The following is a 17,473-nucleotide window of genomic DNA, read 5'->3' as shown; positions in this document are numbered from 1 at the left end:
CCCCAAAAAAAAAAAAAAAAAAAAAAAAAAAAAAAAAAAAAAAAAAGTACCACAAACTGGGTGGCTTAAAACAGCAGAAATTTATTGCCTCACAGTTCTGGAGGCTAAGAGTTCAAAATCAAGGTGTTGGCAGGGCCATGTTCCTTCTGAAGTGTATAATGGAATTCTTTCTTGCCTCCTTCCAGCTTCCGGTGGTTTGCCAGCATCTTTGATGTTTCTTGGGTCGCAGCTACATAAATCTAATCTCTGATTTCACTGTCACAAGGTGTTCTACCCATGTGTCTCTGTTGTCACATGGCTATATTCTTACAGACATCAGTCATACTGGACTGGGGGCCCATTTTATGCCAGGATGATCTCATCTTAACTTTACCAATTCCAACTGCAATGACTCTATTTCCAATAAGATCACATTGTGAGGTACTAAGGATTAAGACTTCAATATAACTTTTTGGGGGGGACACAATACAAGACACAACAGTACTCCAAAGTGCAATGGCAAGGATCTCCACTTTAATACATACCTTCATAGACACAAGTGAACTGTTTGCTCTCTCCAATGCATATTCTTTTGTGTGTATTTGTTAATTATCACTGTAAATAGTATCTATTTTGGGGAGAATATTAACACATTGATACTGAGATTGCCCAGTTTCTTTCAGTGGTATTGGCTTTATTCTGATAGGCGGTGTTTAAGGTCCAGATTGAAGCCTGAGAATAAACAACTGATAACTTAATTGTCTACCTTCCATATGAAGCTAATATACTTACTACCCTCACTGGAAGCCCCATAGTCAGCTACAATAAGACCCTGAAGTCATTAGATTAGTGTGCTGGAATCTTGTCAGTTTGTTCTAAAGTAGAAAATTAAATGCTGTTCATTTATAGATCTTTTTATAAGATTCAATGTTTCTAACTCTTATTTTTTTTTTAAACATCTTTATATGGGTATAATTTCTTTACAATGGTGTGTTAGTTTCTGCTTTATAACAGAGTGAATCCAACTCTTAAAATGAGTGAAACGTGAATGTATTAGCCATTTAATAAGAGAGTGTAATGACTGTAGGGCAGGTTTAAAATTAACACACATGAGAAAGCCAAACAGTTTACTCTTTGGATTAGTTTCTCACCTTTTAAATACTGTAGTCCCTGTGACATCAGACAAAGAAAATTGTTAATATGCCTACAAAAAGAATTTACAGTCATGGTGGGGGGAGTAAGGGGTTGTGCAAACCCTTCTCAGATAAAATTATAAAAGCTGGATAAACACAAAAAGACTCTAATAGTTTAATGTTACTGGGATGTGTCTACAAGTATACAAAAGCTGGAGATTGTTTATTCTCGGAAACAAAACCCCATAATTATAAAAGGTAAGAACTGTAAGGTAGTTCCTAATCCCTGTGGCTACTGCAGAAGAAAACAGTGGTGGAAAAACACAGACTTGTTGGCAAATATTTCCAGAGATCATAGTTTAACACTGGAAAAGCACCTGGAAATGTAAAGATGAAGTCCTGAAAGCAAGATAATTGCAGAGAAATGAAACCAAAAACCCGTAGTGTCTGGCTGACAAACTATGCATGGTGAGGAGAAATTCTGTAGGGCCTGACAACAAAGCAGGAAGAGGTCAGAGAGGAATCTACTACTGAAAGATGAAAGATGCATGGTGCAAAGTATATATTTTTGCTACTCTTTAAGCTTAATACATTTTCCAGTTACAACATAGCCAGGAGAAAGCTGAAGCCTCAGGGATTTAAAGTGTCAGAAAAGTGATCCTAAGGATATAGAAACTAGATTTAGAAGGAAATTCCTAGAAGCAAAGAAACCATTGAAAGGGTAAGCCCCAAAATATGAGTAAAATCTTTGCCAAAATCCCTAGCTACCAAATTACACAGGCACAGGGCAGACTTCCAGGAGGTCAAACTAATAAAAGTAGCATTTGGAAGCCATAAGAACTGACCAGAGATACCAGTAGCTAAATGCTACAGTGAAAGCAAATATTGCAGTTCATGTCCAGGTGGATTAACTGAATATTGGAATATAAAAGCACAATTTTCAGAACACTATAGAATGCACTGTCACAACAAGGTATCATCTTAAATGTTCAGTTTACAACCAAAAATTACTAGACATGCAAAGACACAGGAAAGTGTGACTCAGAAACAGGAACAAAGACAGTCAATAGAAATTGACTCCCAGTGGCCCCAGGTGTTGAATTTAGCAAATCAAAACTTTAAATCAGTGATTACAAATATGCTCAAAGAATTTTAAAAAGTATAATATCAATGAGTGAAAAGATAAGAAAATCTCAAAAGAGAAATAGATCCATAGAAAAATAGAAATCTGACAACTAAAACATTTGATAAACTTCAAAAATTAACTAGATGGGCTCAACAGCAGATTGGAGATGGCAGAATAAAGTATCAGTAAATGTGAAGATTGAAAAATACAAATTACCCAATTTGAAGATCAGAGAGAAAAACAATTTAAGAAAAATCAAACTATAATATATGTAATTGGAGTTCCCAAAAGAAAGAAGAGAGAAATAAACAGAAAAAAATTTGGATAAATAATGGCAGAATCTCCCCCAAATTTGGTAGAAAACATTAATTTCAGGTACAAGAAACTTAATAAACTTCAAAAAGGATTAAAACAAAGAAAAGAATTTAAAAACATATTGTAGTTAAACTGCTGAAATCTAAAGATAGCAAACAAAATTTTGAACTGGGCCAGAGAAAACATACACAGTAATAATAGGTGAAGATTGCTATGGTTTACTGGCTTCCACTAAGAAACTACAGAGGCCAAAGATATTGCAATGATGCAATAAAAGTGCTGAAAGAAAAATAAAACTGTCAATAATAAATTCTATGTTTAGTGAAGCTATCTTAAAAAATTAAGATAAAATTAAAATATTTTTAGATAAATAGAAAGTGAGAAAATCTGTTACCAGGACTGCTCTACAAATAATATAAAGGAAGGTGTTCAGACTATATAAACTTATTTCATTCTCAATATCTTTAAAAGAGAAATGACTATTTAAAGCAAAAAAAAAAAATGCAACTTATTGATGAGTTTATAACATATGTAAATATAACATATAGGACAACAATAACTCAAAAGAAGGAAGGTAAATAAAAACGTACTATGGGAGTATTAACAATATTAACTTTAAAATGTACATTGTAATTAAGCAACCATGGGAAAATAATTCAGAGAGATATAGCTAGAAAACCAATAAACAGAACTTAAAATTTTTCTTAATTTTCAAAAACATCTGATTAATACAAAAGAAGAGAAGAAAGAAAAAATTAACCAAAATAGAGTAAGGACTTCTAGAGAAAAGGGGGCACTTAATAATGAAAAAAGTTACTATTTACAACAGTAGTATATAACAATTATAAATATATATACACCTAATAATAAAGCTTCAAAATACGTGGAACAAAATCTAAGAGACACTAAAGGGGAGAAATAGACAAATCTACAGTCATGGAGGGAGACTTTACAGTACTCTCAGTAACTGATAGAACAAATAGACAAAAAAAAATTAAGAAAATAAAAGATGAGAAAGATACTACCAACCGAAATGGCAATTACAGAACACTATACCCAATAACTGCATAATATACATTCTTTTTATGAACACTTGGAATTTTCACCAAAGTAAGCCATATGTTGCCACAAAAATTTAGAAATTATGATATTATTTAGTTCTCTGATGAGAATGGAATTAAATTAGAAATCAGCAACAAGAATACATGTAGAAAAAGTCCAAGTATCTGGAAATTAAATAACACACTTCTAAAAAACCACGGGAAAAAGAAGCAATTACCAAAACAACTAAAATTATTTTGAATAAATAATGAAAACAAATAAGTTAAAATTTGTGGGATACAGTTACTATGGTGGTTAAGGGGAGTTTATAGCTTTAAAGATATATATTAGAAAAAGAAAAAAAAAGGCTAAAATCAATACATAAGCTTCTGGCATAGAAGGTAGAAAAATGTCTATACTCTAACCCCTGGAACATGCAAATATGTGTTAGACGGCAAGAGAAGCTTTGCATATGTGATTAATGGTATGGATCTTGAGATGGGGAGATTGTCCTGGAATATCTGGGTGGGTCTAGGATCATCACATGGGTCCCTAAAAGTGGAGAACCTTTCCCAGTTGGGTTAAAGAGATGAGATGGAAGAAGAAAGAGAGATTTGAAGTGTGACAGGGACTTGACACACTGTTGCTGGCTTTGAAGATTGAAGATGTAGTCCACAGCCAAGGAATGTGCATGACTTTTAGAAGCTGAAAATGACCCTCAGCTGGTCATCAGCAAAGAAATGGAGATGTCAGTCCTATAACCACAAGGAATTGAATTTTGTGAACAATCCAAATCAGTGAGAAAATGGATCTTCCTTTAGAGCCTCCTGAAAGGAATGCGGCTCCTACTGACACTTTGATTTTAGCCTGGTGAGATTTGTGTCAGACTTCTGATATACAGAACTAAAAAGTGGTAAACCTGTATTGTGTTAAGTCACTAAGTTTGTGGTAATTTGCTATAGCAGAAGTAAAAACTAGTAGATTGATTTTTGAAAAAGAGAACGATATTAAGAACGATAGAGGAGGTACTATTACAGATCCTACAACATTCAGAGGATAAGGGAATACAAAGAACATTTTATGGCAATAATTGTGATAGCATAGATGAAATATATAAATTCCATAAATAACAAAAATGACCAAAGTTAACCTAAGAGGAAATGGAAAATTTAAATAACTCTGTATCTATGAACGAAATTGAATTTTTAACTAAAAGTCTTCCCACGAAGAAAACTCCAGGCCCATGTAGCTTACTGATAAATTCTATCAAACATTTAGGGAAGAAAAATAATACTAATCCTACACAAGATGTTTCTGAAAATAAAGGAGGAAAGAATACTCCCCAACCTACTTTATGAGATCAGTGTCCTTCTAAGAGCACACTAGACAAAGATGTTACAAGAAAAGAAAGACGCCAAGTATTTCTATGAATAGAGACAAAAAATTCTGTAATAAAATATTAGCAAATCAAATTCCCAGTATATAAAAGGACAACACCCTTTCATTGTAAGAACTCTCAGCCAACTAGGAATAGAATGTGACTTCCTTATATGATAAAGGGTATGCATGAATAAACCTCAATTAAAATCATACTTTGTGGTGAAAGATTGAATGTTTCCCCTCCTAAGACTGGCAACAAATGAAGGGTGTTCACTCTCACTATTTCTAGTCAACACTTCACTGGAAATCCTAGCTACTTCAATTAAGAAAAGGGATAAAGGAAATACAAATTGGAAAGGATGAAGTGTTTTGATCAAAAGTTGATAGTGTATTTAGAAAATCCTAAGAAATATATATGCAAAAAATATCCACTAAAACTAAAAGTGATCTTGTGAAGATAGCAGTATAGGAGGCCAGCATACAAACATCAATAGTATTTATATATAAGGGCAACAGAAGTTTAAAAATGAAATACAATACCACTTCAATAATATCCAAAAATATTATATAATCAGGGATAAATTTAACAACTGGAGAAATACCTGTATGCTCAAAACTATAATCCTTGCTGAAACTAAAGAATGACTAAATACATGGAAAACAACCAAATAAATGTTTATAGATATAAGACTCAATGTAGTTGAAATGTCGTTTCTACAAATTGAACTTATATATTCAATGCAACTCCAATAAAAATTTCAGCAGGCTTTTTGTTTGAGGAAAATTTTTATAAGTTACTTCTAAAATTTATACGAAAATGTTAACAACTTAGAAAAATCAAAACAATTTTGAAAAAGAAAAACAAAGCTGGAGAAATTACATTACCTGTTTTCAATGCATACATGGTTAAATGATTTTTGGCAATGGTCCAAGGTAATTAAATGGTGGAAAGAGTAAGTTTTTCCGTAATGGTGCTGGAACAATTGGATATCTATATAAAAAAACTGAACCTTGATTTTTACCTTATGTCAAACATAAAAATAAAGATGGATCATAGATCTATATGTAAAAGCTAAAATTCTAAAACATATAGAGGAAAGCATAGAAGAAAAACTTTGTCATCTAACAGGCAAGGATTTCTTAGAGAAACCACAAAAAGTATGAACCATAAAAGAAAAAAAAAATGGTACAGTGGTTAAATTTGGATTAATCCAAATTTTAAAATGTTGCTTCTTGAAAGACACCATTAAAAAATGTAGAAAGAAAAGTCACATACTGGGAGAAAATATTTTCCATGTAGATATTTTACTCAAGATATGAAAAGAATTCCTACAACTCAGTATTAAGGAAACACACAGCACAATAAAAAACAAATAAAAGATTTGAACAGACACTTTACAATAAGCCAATGAGCATATGACAAGATGCTCAACACTATTACTCTTCAGGGGAATGCTGATTAAAACCACAGTGAGATACCACCAAACACCATTAAAATGACTAAAATTGAAAAGACTGGCAATACCAAAAGTTAGCAAAGATGTCCAGCAACTGGAATGCTCATATATTCCTGATAGAAGCATAAAATTTTTTCGCCACTTTGGAAAACTTTGTTTTTTCCTTATAAAGTTAAACATACACCTATCCTAAGACCCAGCATTTTCACTTTTAGCTATTTACCTGAGAGAAGTGAACATAAAGACTTGTATATGAATGTTCAAGCAGCTTTGTTTATAAGAGCTCCCAAATGTCCATCAACAGGTAAATGGATAAACAAAATGTGATATATTCGTACAATGAAATACCACTCGCCAATTAAAAATCTACTGATGTACATAACAATATGTATGGCTCTCAAAGGCATGATGCTGAAAGAAGCCAGACACAAGAGTACATGTTATATGATTCCACTTACATAAAACTTAACATAATGTAGATTACTCTATAGTGACAGAAAGCAAATCAGTGGTTGCCTAAAGCCTAGGTGTGGAGGATAGGACTGATGCAAAGGGACTTAGGAAACTTTTATATAGATGGAATTTTTGGGATTCACCCCCCAACCCCTCAATTACATAGGTCCTCTAGATAATAGACAGAGCATGATAAAAATACTCAGAAAATCGTATATCGGCAAATTATCTCCTTGCCAGAAAAGCATGCTATCACATTTTAATTTTTTTTATAACAACCTTTAAAAAGATGAGCATTCAGAGAGCATTATATCCCTATAACATCACCTGCAGAACATAGGACTGTTTTAATATACAAATATGGTAACTTCAAACAAAATTGAACAAAAGAACTTGTTTTGTGCATTTCTCTGTGACCTGCTTACATCATCCTATAACTGGTAGATTCTCAGGTACGCTATTCATACTGCTCAAGGGCTACTTAAAAAGTACACAGAAAATGTCAGACTGAATGATGCGGTTACAAAAACAACTTCAGTAAAATGCTTCCCACTTCCTTCAAACTTGGCTTTCTTTTAGATGCCTATCACTTACCAGATCAGTTCATTACTATTCAAGTCAACTACAGATGTTCCTTAAGAAAGTCCTCTGGAGATCCAAGCAAAGCCATAGGTACAGTGTGAGAAATATCTAACTTATTCCAGATGATCTAGTCCACATTCTAGTAAATTCTGCACATATATAGAATACCAGAAATCTATTACTGCCCCCACCTGACATCTGTCTTATGAAACCTACTTGTTGCCTCTTGTCACCTCTGATTATGTCTTATGTCTCCACTTGTCTTTGTATCTTCATCTGCACCCTTGGATTTGATACTTATTTGGCTCTTCTATTTTAGTTTTTGACCTTCTCTGTTTCTGAATCTGTCTTTCTGAGCCTCCCTGACTCCATTCCCCACATCTCTGAGCCAGTCTCCTGCTCTTCTGCACTCAGACACAGCTTCTGGAACTCAGCCTGGAACAAAGCCCTAAGTCTACTGATTAGGATATGGACAGTTTTGATAACATCCAACATTCATTAAACAAATATTTATTGAGTGCCAGGTATATCTAGATGCTAGGGATTCAGCAGTAAACAAAACAGAACAAAATGTCTGCCTTTATAAAACATCTATTTTAATGGAGAGAGCCCAATAATAAATTGCAAAATATATGATATACTATAGTAGTTGGTGATACATTCTACGGAGAGAAATAAAACAGTGAAGGAGGATAGGGAAGGTGAGGGTGAGTTGGACTTATAAATAGGGTGATCAGAGAGGGTGATATTTGGGCAAAACATGAAGTGAGCAGACAACTGATATGGACATCTAGAAGAAGAATGATCAGGACTAGAGAAGAGCAAGTGCAAAGGTCCTGAGATCAGAGCATACCTGGTGTGCTCTGTGTATAAGTCCATAAATGTGCCTGGAGTACTCAGGGCAAGAGAAGAAGGTGAGAGAGTCATGGAGATGCGTAGGGTTAGGTTTACCCTCTTGTTGGCCCTGGACAGCTCTATTTTATGCTTGTTGTCCCATGGTAATTATGAATATTATCACCTTTTACTCACAAAAATGTCCAGGTTCAAATGAAAAATCATATACTCATCCTAGTATAGGGCCTTGTAAGGAATCGACTTTTACTGAATGACATGGAGAGCATGGAGAGAGTTTTGTAAAATGGCAATTAAATTAAAATGATTTAATCAGACTGGTAAGACATGGATATGACATGAAAACTCATAAGGTGCAAAAGGTTACACAGTAAAAGTAAGCCTTCCTTTCATCCCTGTGCCCTTCCTCCCACCCTTATGTTTCCCTCTTGGATACAACCATTGTTATCAGTTTCCAAGGTATCTTTATTGCAGTGTTTCGAACAGAGGAGTAATACAATACGAATCACATCTCTAATGGGCCACTCAGGCTGCTGTGTTAAAATGACCGGGGACCAGTTAGGGAGTAATTGCAAAATTCCAGGTAAGCGAAGAACTTGCTTAATTCCACTACGCAAAGACACGAGGAAACAGAAATAAGTTTTTTTTTTTTTCCACTTTAGAAAGAGTATCTCTATCTTTGGGTTAGAACAGTTTTCCATGAGCCCACCAACCTTACTTGCCTCCTGCATAGTTTCTGTCAGAGCACTTGAAATTTTCTTTCATAGCACTTTTGTAATGATGTATTTTATGTTCATTTGTTTTAAAATGTCTTATATTTTAAGCTTCTTGAGGACAGGAACTGTATTTCTTTCTTTAACCAGGGTCTATCAATGCCTTTAAGAACAAATTTTGAATGAATGAAGAAATCACAAGCCCTTTTGTCTTGCTACTCCGCCGACAGAAATAATCTAAGAACAACTCATCTTCTCTTTACCTCCTTCCAAAGCTGAGTTTCTTAAAGATTAATTCACAGTTGGACGGGAATAAAGAAAAAAATTAAACTAGTTTCTAATATGTATATATCTCATGTATTTCTTCATCTTCTTTTTGTAAAAACGACAGGAAACCGGGGAGGCGGGAAGAAAACAAGAGGATTATGATATCTAGTATACTTAAGCATTTATGTATTTACTCAGGAAATGTAAGATGGATATTTTAGAAATAGGCTTTAGAAAATATTCTAATTTTACCCCTATAATATGTTTTCTATTATTAACGTATGGGTTGTAAACTATGACTTTTTCAAAAATTATTTCATTACTCTAAAGTGTTAGGGATGCATACTAATGTACATATAATAATTTTTTAATGTGTTTAAGATTTAAGAGAAGCATTGCTCTATCTTTTACTTTTAAGGAGAGAGATATTCTCTTTATTTTCTTGGGTCCCATGTAGGAAGCATTTCAGTAGGGGCTGGAACAGTGTTTTTTATATACCCTTGCTGTTTTGTTGCAGTGTTTCTCTCTAGTCCTGCAGGCATTACCATGTCAGTGAAGAGAGCAGACAGTATGAAATCAAGGGGTTGGAATAACCGCACATCAACTCAGCCCAAATGCAGAGGCTAGGACTTGTGGTTTACTCATTGATAATTCTATTGTACTTTGTTTAAACCACTGCACCACAATGCCTTCCATAACTGGCATTCCTCTTTCTCTTCCTTAGAAGTTACCCATCTTTATCTTGGTAGAACTGGAAAATGTTTACTGTTGGATGTGGCCACTTCCTCTCTGTAAAGATGAGGAGACAGAGGCCTAAGAAGATTCAGTAACAAAGTCAGTGGGTAATTAGGGATTAGGATGGCTATCTCCTGATATCCAGTTTAGTGCTTCGTGCTTCTTCTTATACAGTGGAAAAAATACAGATATTGACTATACGTATAGTAATAATGATCTTTTAAAAACACAAGAAACAGGAAACATATGTGGCTATAGAAGAACTGAAGCAGAAGTGGGAAGTGAAGAATATGCTGGTTCTAAAAGGTCAGAAACAGTAAGTTACAATTTTCCTTGATCCCGAGAAACTAACACAATGTCAAGTTCGTTGTAGGCTAATTAATCAAATTACATTTTCTGTTTTTTTTTTTTAATACCAGTTAAATTTCTACTATATTGTAATTCCCTGGATGACCAAGATATGGCTTTGTCATTGTTCAACTTCCCATATATTCTAACACTGTTGATACTTAGTAAACATTTATAGTGAATTGAGCAAATGTCAAATGTCCTATTTTCAGAAAGCATTACTTATGCTTTCATATTGCCTGGATATTTTCATTCTAGCGTCATATGTAATTTTGTCTGTTTGTATGTCTGTGCGTAAAATGACAGTGTTTACCCTCTCCCTAAGGTATTTTCTATTTCAACACCTGCACAGTTAGAAGGTGAAAACTATTCCCAATCACCACAAGAGCTAAATGGGAAATGCAGAAACGTTGCTGAAGAACTTTGCTCTTGAAATTATAATGTCATAGCACTTCAACCAGGGAAGAAGAAAAGACATTCTGATATTATGTATACTTAGATATCAGGACTTGGGATTATTACTCGTTCTGCTTCTCTTGGAAAAAAATGGATCGGGTAAAACTCTAAAGTAATTTCAGTGTTATTCAATATTTTTTTTTAATGCGGGGAAGCATCGTTTTAACTGCAGCAATCTGTAGAATTATGGACTGATTACTAGTTCAAATGACAGAGTCCTACAGTGAAACCCATAATTTTACATTACGTTCTGCAAGAGATGATAGCAGTTCTTCACATATAATGGTATTGCTAGCCCAGAATCTTGTTAACACTCCTAGTCTGAGAGGTTGTGCTTATCCTTCCTTATTGTGAATCAGAAAGAAAAATTTTTTCAAAGGTCTACTGGCCTTTATTTTTCATATCAGGGATTTTGGTCAATTAGAAATTTTCTTAGAAGAGGCACCTTGATTAAAAAAATTCAAGAATTTAAGTAGAATAGTAAAACTACTCAGAAATGAATATTTTCTTAAAAAACTAAGAAATGCAAGTGCTGCGGTTTGACTTGCATTTAGCTCTTTGTAGCTATTTCCAGTCACTGATTTCTATCGAAAGTAGCTTCAGAGTTAGTTGCTTGTTACCGGGCAACAATTTATTCCAATTATAACTGAAATGTTCCTAGTAGACAGTTACTGGTGGGTAAAATCAGATTTTAAAAATGAACTATTAAATCCATAGTATTTTCTCTTGTTGTAAGAGGCAGAAATTATTCTAATACTTGGCATTTTCTAACATTCTAAGGTCTTTTTAGACATTTCAAGTGATCTGGGGGGCATCCGTGAGGACCCACGGGGCGGCACGGTTCAGAGCTGTTAAATGTGGAAATGACACAATTAGCTAGGATAGCTATAGAGACTAGGGGCCAAATGTTACCAGTGTATGGAATGCCACATTCCTTACCGGATGCAAACGGCACACAATCTTCCAACTTTCACAGGATAGTTTTTCTTTAGAAAAAGGTCTTAATGGACATTTGGAAACTACATTCTCTTTTTTGACGATCTCCCCATTACATGTTTACTTATCTATTAAAAACCGAAAACAACAGCACAAAAACAAAAACTACCACAGTTTACAAACAACCATGGAGAACAGACAAAAATTTCCCTCGATATTTTACCTGTGTTTTTAAAGGCAATAAAAGAAAGCTTCTTCCTAAGTTTCTTGACCCAAATCCAAGCACACTCACTAACCAACCTCAGTCTTTCCTGTGTCTTCCAGCTTCTGAGGCTAGCATCTGGGTAAGCTCAAAGTTTGCCACATGGATATATGCTCAAAGGACGTATTTGGTTTGCAAGACAAGTAAGATTTCTATGTTTTCTTCTTTCTTTATAATATGCAAACGCAGTCTAAAACATACTGACCATAGTTGCAAACTGACATAAACAAAATTTACATGCACAGGAGGAACTGATTGTAGGAGGCTTAGCCTTGGGAACTTTATCTCAGAGTCAACAGTCATGCATTTTGAAATGTGGCTTAAGTGATCTGATCAGTCCTAACAGTAGAATGAAGAGCTGACTGCTGAAAAGTCACACCATCTAGGTTCAGTCTCTCCCCATAACAGAGTAACAGGCAAGAACATTCTCAGTACCAGTCCCAGGCAGCATATAAAGAAGTGCTTGTTGAATATAATTGGGCTGAAGTAAAATTTGTCCTTTTAGAGAATAAAGTTGGCATCTCAAGTTCAAGGTCCCCTGATGATCTAGGCTGTCCACAGTTAACTGTCTAATGAACTCCCGACAAGTTGTAGATGAAAGGGATTAAAATAACGCTACTCAGAGCTCACTTTAGGCCGCTTCATTATCTGGACTAAGGAAGTATAGGATAATTACAGTGTTACTTAAAAAAAAGTTTCATTATTGTACTTCCTGTTTCGCGAGTAAATAACAAAACAGTCACGGTCTGTAAGGGACCTATTAAAACCCATGACACCCCTGCAAGCCAGTAACTTGGAGAACTGGAGAATTCTCCCTGACAGGACACTGAAACACCAACCTTAAACAATCAACAACTAATTGCCATAGTGCGACAGTCTTAGCCCTGTTGCAACTGGGCGACTCATCAATTTGCCGAGAGAAGCATCATCAGGGTACATAGGGATGCTGTCATTACCCATTATAAGTATGACGCGAAGGTCACATATCAGGCAATTTCACCTTTTCATTACATGCTAACCCTTCACGGCAGGGAAGCCACGCTTATGACTGCATTAGACAGACAAAGCCTTCAGCTCTTTTTCTTTTAAAAAAATGGAAAAGCAAAAAAAAAAAAGATAAAAAAAAATTAAATGTGTTTTCTTACCAGCACGTTGCAGCACCAACTCGGTCACAGGAATGTTGCCTTTACAGGTTTCTCTTTTAATTATCCTGGAAGCAGGGAGACAAAAAAAAAAAAAAAAAAAAAAAAAAAAAAACACCATGATCAAGTGGGGTTAATCCGAAAAAAAAAAAAAAAAAAAAAAAAAAAAAAAAAAGGCAAAGAAGAAGCAGGGTGGTTAAATTAGCCTGCTGGAATCTTTTCAGTTTGTCGCAGAGTAGAAAAATAAAAAAGGAAAAAAAAGGCTCAGTAATTTAAATTTGCTCTCAGTTCAGGCTTCGTGGTTGGGTCCCGCCCCTGCCTCCCGCTGGGTTCCACTACCTGCAAGGCTGAAATTGACAGCTACTGTGCAAACAAAAAAAGGCAACAAGCATGCTGGGACCATTCTGTCTGCTGTTTGGGTCTCACTTGCCCTGACAACTAAAAATCATCAGTGGAAAGGTATTCTGCATTTTCTATTTGAAGCATTTGCATGTAATTCCCTTCCATTTTAATTGATACACCATGATGGGGTTTGATTACTGTTTGGGTTTTTTTCATTTCTTTCTTCCTTTTTCTAAATCTGTAAAACAATAAGAGTTATTATTATTATTTATAATTTTACTGTATCTGCATCTCCTACGGTCCTGTCCTCCTCTCTGAGACAGACCCTTTCCTGTCTTTTCCTTTAACTCATCAACACTGAAATTTCTAGGAATGATAGCAATACCAAGATTACCAGGGCTTCCACTTTTCCTTTGATACCTTTTTTTGGGGGGGATGTAGTGTTGAGAATAATTCAAGGGACAGAAGGGCCCAGGAAGAAGATTCCATAAACAATATTAATGTAAAAAGTCTCTGCAGCCAAATCCAAAAAGTTCCTTTTCATGTTCATGAACTGCGCAAAGAGCTAAAAATCGTAGAGGTAAATTTGGTCTCCACTGCAGACTTCACCTAAGGTATCTCCTATAGCAAACCACTTTAATTTTAGCAACAAAAGCAGATCCTCAGTCAGTAGCAGAGGAGGTTATGAAAGATCATTAAGCCCATCCTTCTTCTGTCAGGATGTAAATGGCTTACCCAGAATTTACGACAAGCTTCTTTGTTCTTGTTTTCTAAATGCTCTTTTCACATGAGGCCTTTATGGGCTACTTTGGTATGCAGATATTACAAGTCTGCATGGAGTATGGATTATCTGCATGTTTGCTTCTTGATATGAAGCATTGCTTTTGTCATGGAAGATAGCATTATTTCTCCTGTTAAAGTATGGATTTTCCTTAGATCATCCTACTGCTCTAACATAAGAGTACCACGCTGATGAATGTGTCATGTCACATAGTCAGGGCGGGGTGATTAAGGAGTAAGATAAAATGTACATGGAGTTTCGCCAGTGGCTCAAAACACTAAAGAAAATTACTCTTACCAATGCAATAGCATTTAATCTACCCTTGCTTGTCTATTTTTATATTTGTCAAAACAATTCCTCCTTATCCCTACCTCAAGCCGTTTCAATGGATTTCACTATTCCTGCATAACTTGTAGAATCCCTGAAAGCCAACTACGAGCTTAATTTCACAGACTTTAATGCACTTCACTTTTTAAGGTTAGATTTTCAAAACCAAAATGAGTAACAATATAAATTAAATGAACATGATTTAGCTTTCCAAACTCATAAGAATTTAGCTGAATGCCAGGAATCCATGCTGTCATTTAAGGTCTCATCATAAATCCAAACCAATTAAAAATGGAAAAGGCTGAGGAGGCCCAAAGCAAAACGACATCATTTTCTTGTATGAAAACCTTTACCAGAATTTTTTTCCCATCAGTAATGAATGCTTTTTGCTCCATTCCCACAAACAGCTGTTGTGGAGAAAAATAAGGCAGGTCAAGTATTCAAGAAGCCATGTTAACTTCCCAGGTAGTTAGGCAATCAGCTTTAATGAAAGAGTGGTAAATTACACCAATGTGCTAATTAGGGTACTTTGTTACAGCATCAAATGCAATAAAACCAACCCATGCTTTGGCTTGAAAAGTGTCATGCATGGATTTTTCAAAAGATTTAATTGAAGAGAGATTTTATTTTCCTGAATCATTCTTTAAATTCAAGAGATTTTTCTCAATTCTTTCCTTTTAAAGAAGACTTCAAGAAAGCTGTGTAGAGCTGAAGATACACATGGGAGGGACAAACATGTAGAATTGGGAAAAAAGGAATGATAATTTTTTTTTTAATTTGGTATCTTATTTTAAAGTTACACATTTTTATGACTAATATGCCAACATGAAATACTTTGGTATCACTGTGGATAACAGAACACACTGAGAACATGTGAGGTAAAATACAAATATGCACAGATTAGCACATGTTGGTTTGTATTCTAAACACCTCTGCTTTAAATGAAGAAGAGAGAATATTTTTATGGTTGCCAGTGCAGCCTGAGTACAATTAGCAGAATATTAGCCTTAAATAAAAAATCCTGACATTCAACTTTAGAGCAGGAACAGGCTTCAGGAAATGTTTGAGCCCCATGTTTCCACTAGACCTTTAGCCTGTTACTTTAGAAGTTTCTACTTGGTGCTGGGGGACCAAGTACTAGCTTATTGAGTATCTCGCAGCCATCCTGGAAAAAGAGCACTTCATAAATTTCCTAAATATCCTAAAGAACTGGAAGGGAATTCTGTAAAAGGATATATATTTATATGGCTTTCAAATCATGGGAATGTGTTTTTTGGTTTTTTTTTTTGAAGATGTTGGGGGTAGGAGTTTATTAATTTACTTATTTATTTTTGCTGTGTTGGGTCTTCCTTTCTGGGCAACGGCTTTGTCTACTGTGGCAAGCGGGGGCCACTCTTCATCGCGGTGCGTGGGCCTCTCACTGTCGCGGCCTCTCTTGTTATGGAGCACAGGCTCCAGACGCGCAGGCTCAGTAGTTGTGGCTCACGGGCCTAGTTGCTCCGCAGCATATGGGCTCTTCCCGGACCAGGGCTCGAACCCGTGTCCCCTGCACTAACAGGTAGATTCACAACCACTGCGCCACCAGGGAAGCCCGGAAATGTGTCTTAAAGAAATATGCTGAGGGCTTCCCTGGTGGCGCAGTGGTTGGGAATCTGCCTGCCAATGCAGGGGACGCGGGGGGTGATTAAGGAGTAAGATAAAATGTACATGGAGTTTCGCCAGTGGCTCAAAACACTAAAGAAAATTACTCTTACCAATGCAATAGCATTTAATCTACCCTTGCTTGTCTATTTTTATATTTGTCAAAACAATTCCTCCTTATCCCTACCTCAAGCCGTTTCAATGGATTTCACTATTCCTGCATAACTTGTAGAATCCCTGAAAGCCAACTACGAGCTTAATTTCACAGACTTTAATGCACTTCACTTTTTAAGGTTAGATTTTCAAAACCAAAATGAGTAACAATATAAATTAAATGAACATGATTTAGCTTTCCAAACTCATAAGAATTTAGCTGAATGCCAGGAATCCATGCTGTCATTTAAGGTCTCATCATAAATCCAAACCAATTAAAAATGGAAAAGGCTGAGGAGGCCCAAAGCAAAACGACATCATTTTCTTGTATGAAAACCTTTACCAGAATTTTTTTCCCATCAGTAATGAATGCTTTTTGCTCCATTCCCACAAACAGCTGTTGTGGAGAAAAATAAGGCAGGTCAAGTATTCAAGAAGCCATGTTAACTTCCCAGGTAGTTAGGCAATCAGCTTTAATGAAAGAGTGGTAAATTACACCAATGTGCTAATTAGGGTACTTTGTTACAGCATCAAATGCAATAAAACCAACCCATGCTTTGGCTTGAAAAGTGTCATGCATGGATTTTTCAAAAGATTTAATTGAAGAGAGATTTTATTTTCCTGAATCATTCTTTAAATTCAAGAGATTTTTCTCAATTCTTTCCTTTTAAAGAAGACTTCAAGAAAGCTGTGTAGAGCTGAAGATACACATGGGAGGGACAAACATGTAGAATTGGGAAAAAAGGAATGATAATTTTTTTTTTAATTTGGTATCTTATTTTAAAGTTACACATTTTTATGACTAATATGCCAACATGAAATACTTTGGTATCACTGTGGATAACAGAACACACTGAGAACATGTGAGGTAAAATACAAATATGCACAGATTAGCACATGTTGGTTTGTATTCTAAACACCTCTGCTTTAAATGAAGAAGAGAGAATATTTTTATGGTTGCCAGTGCAGCCTGAGTACAATTAGCAGAATATTAGCCTTAAATAAAAAATCCTGACATTCAACTTTAGAGCAGGAACAGGCTTCAGGAAATG

This window comes from Lipotes vexillifer, unplaced genomic scaffold (genome assembly GCF_000442215.2).
Source record: "Lipotes vexillifer unplaced genomic scaffold, Lipotes_vexillifer_v1.1 scaffold971, whole genome shotgun sequence".
Lineage (NCBI taxonomy): Eukaryota > Metazoa > Chordata > Mammalia > Artiodactyla > Lipotidae > Lipotes > Lipotes vexillifer.
This window is presented reverse-complemented; position numbering follows the sequence as displayed.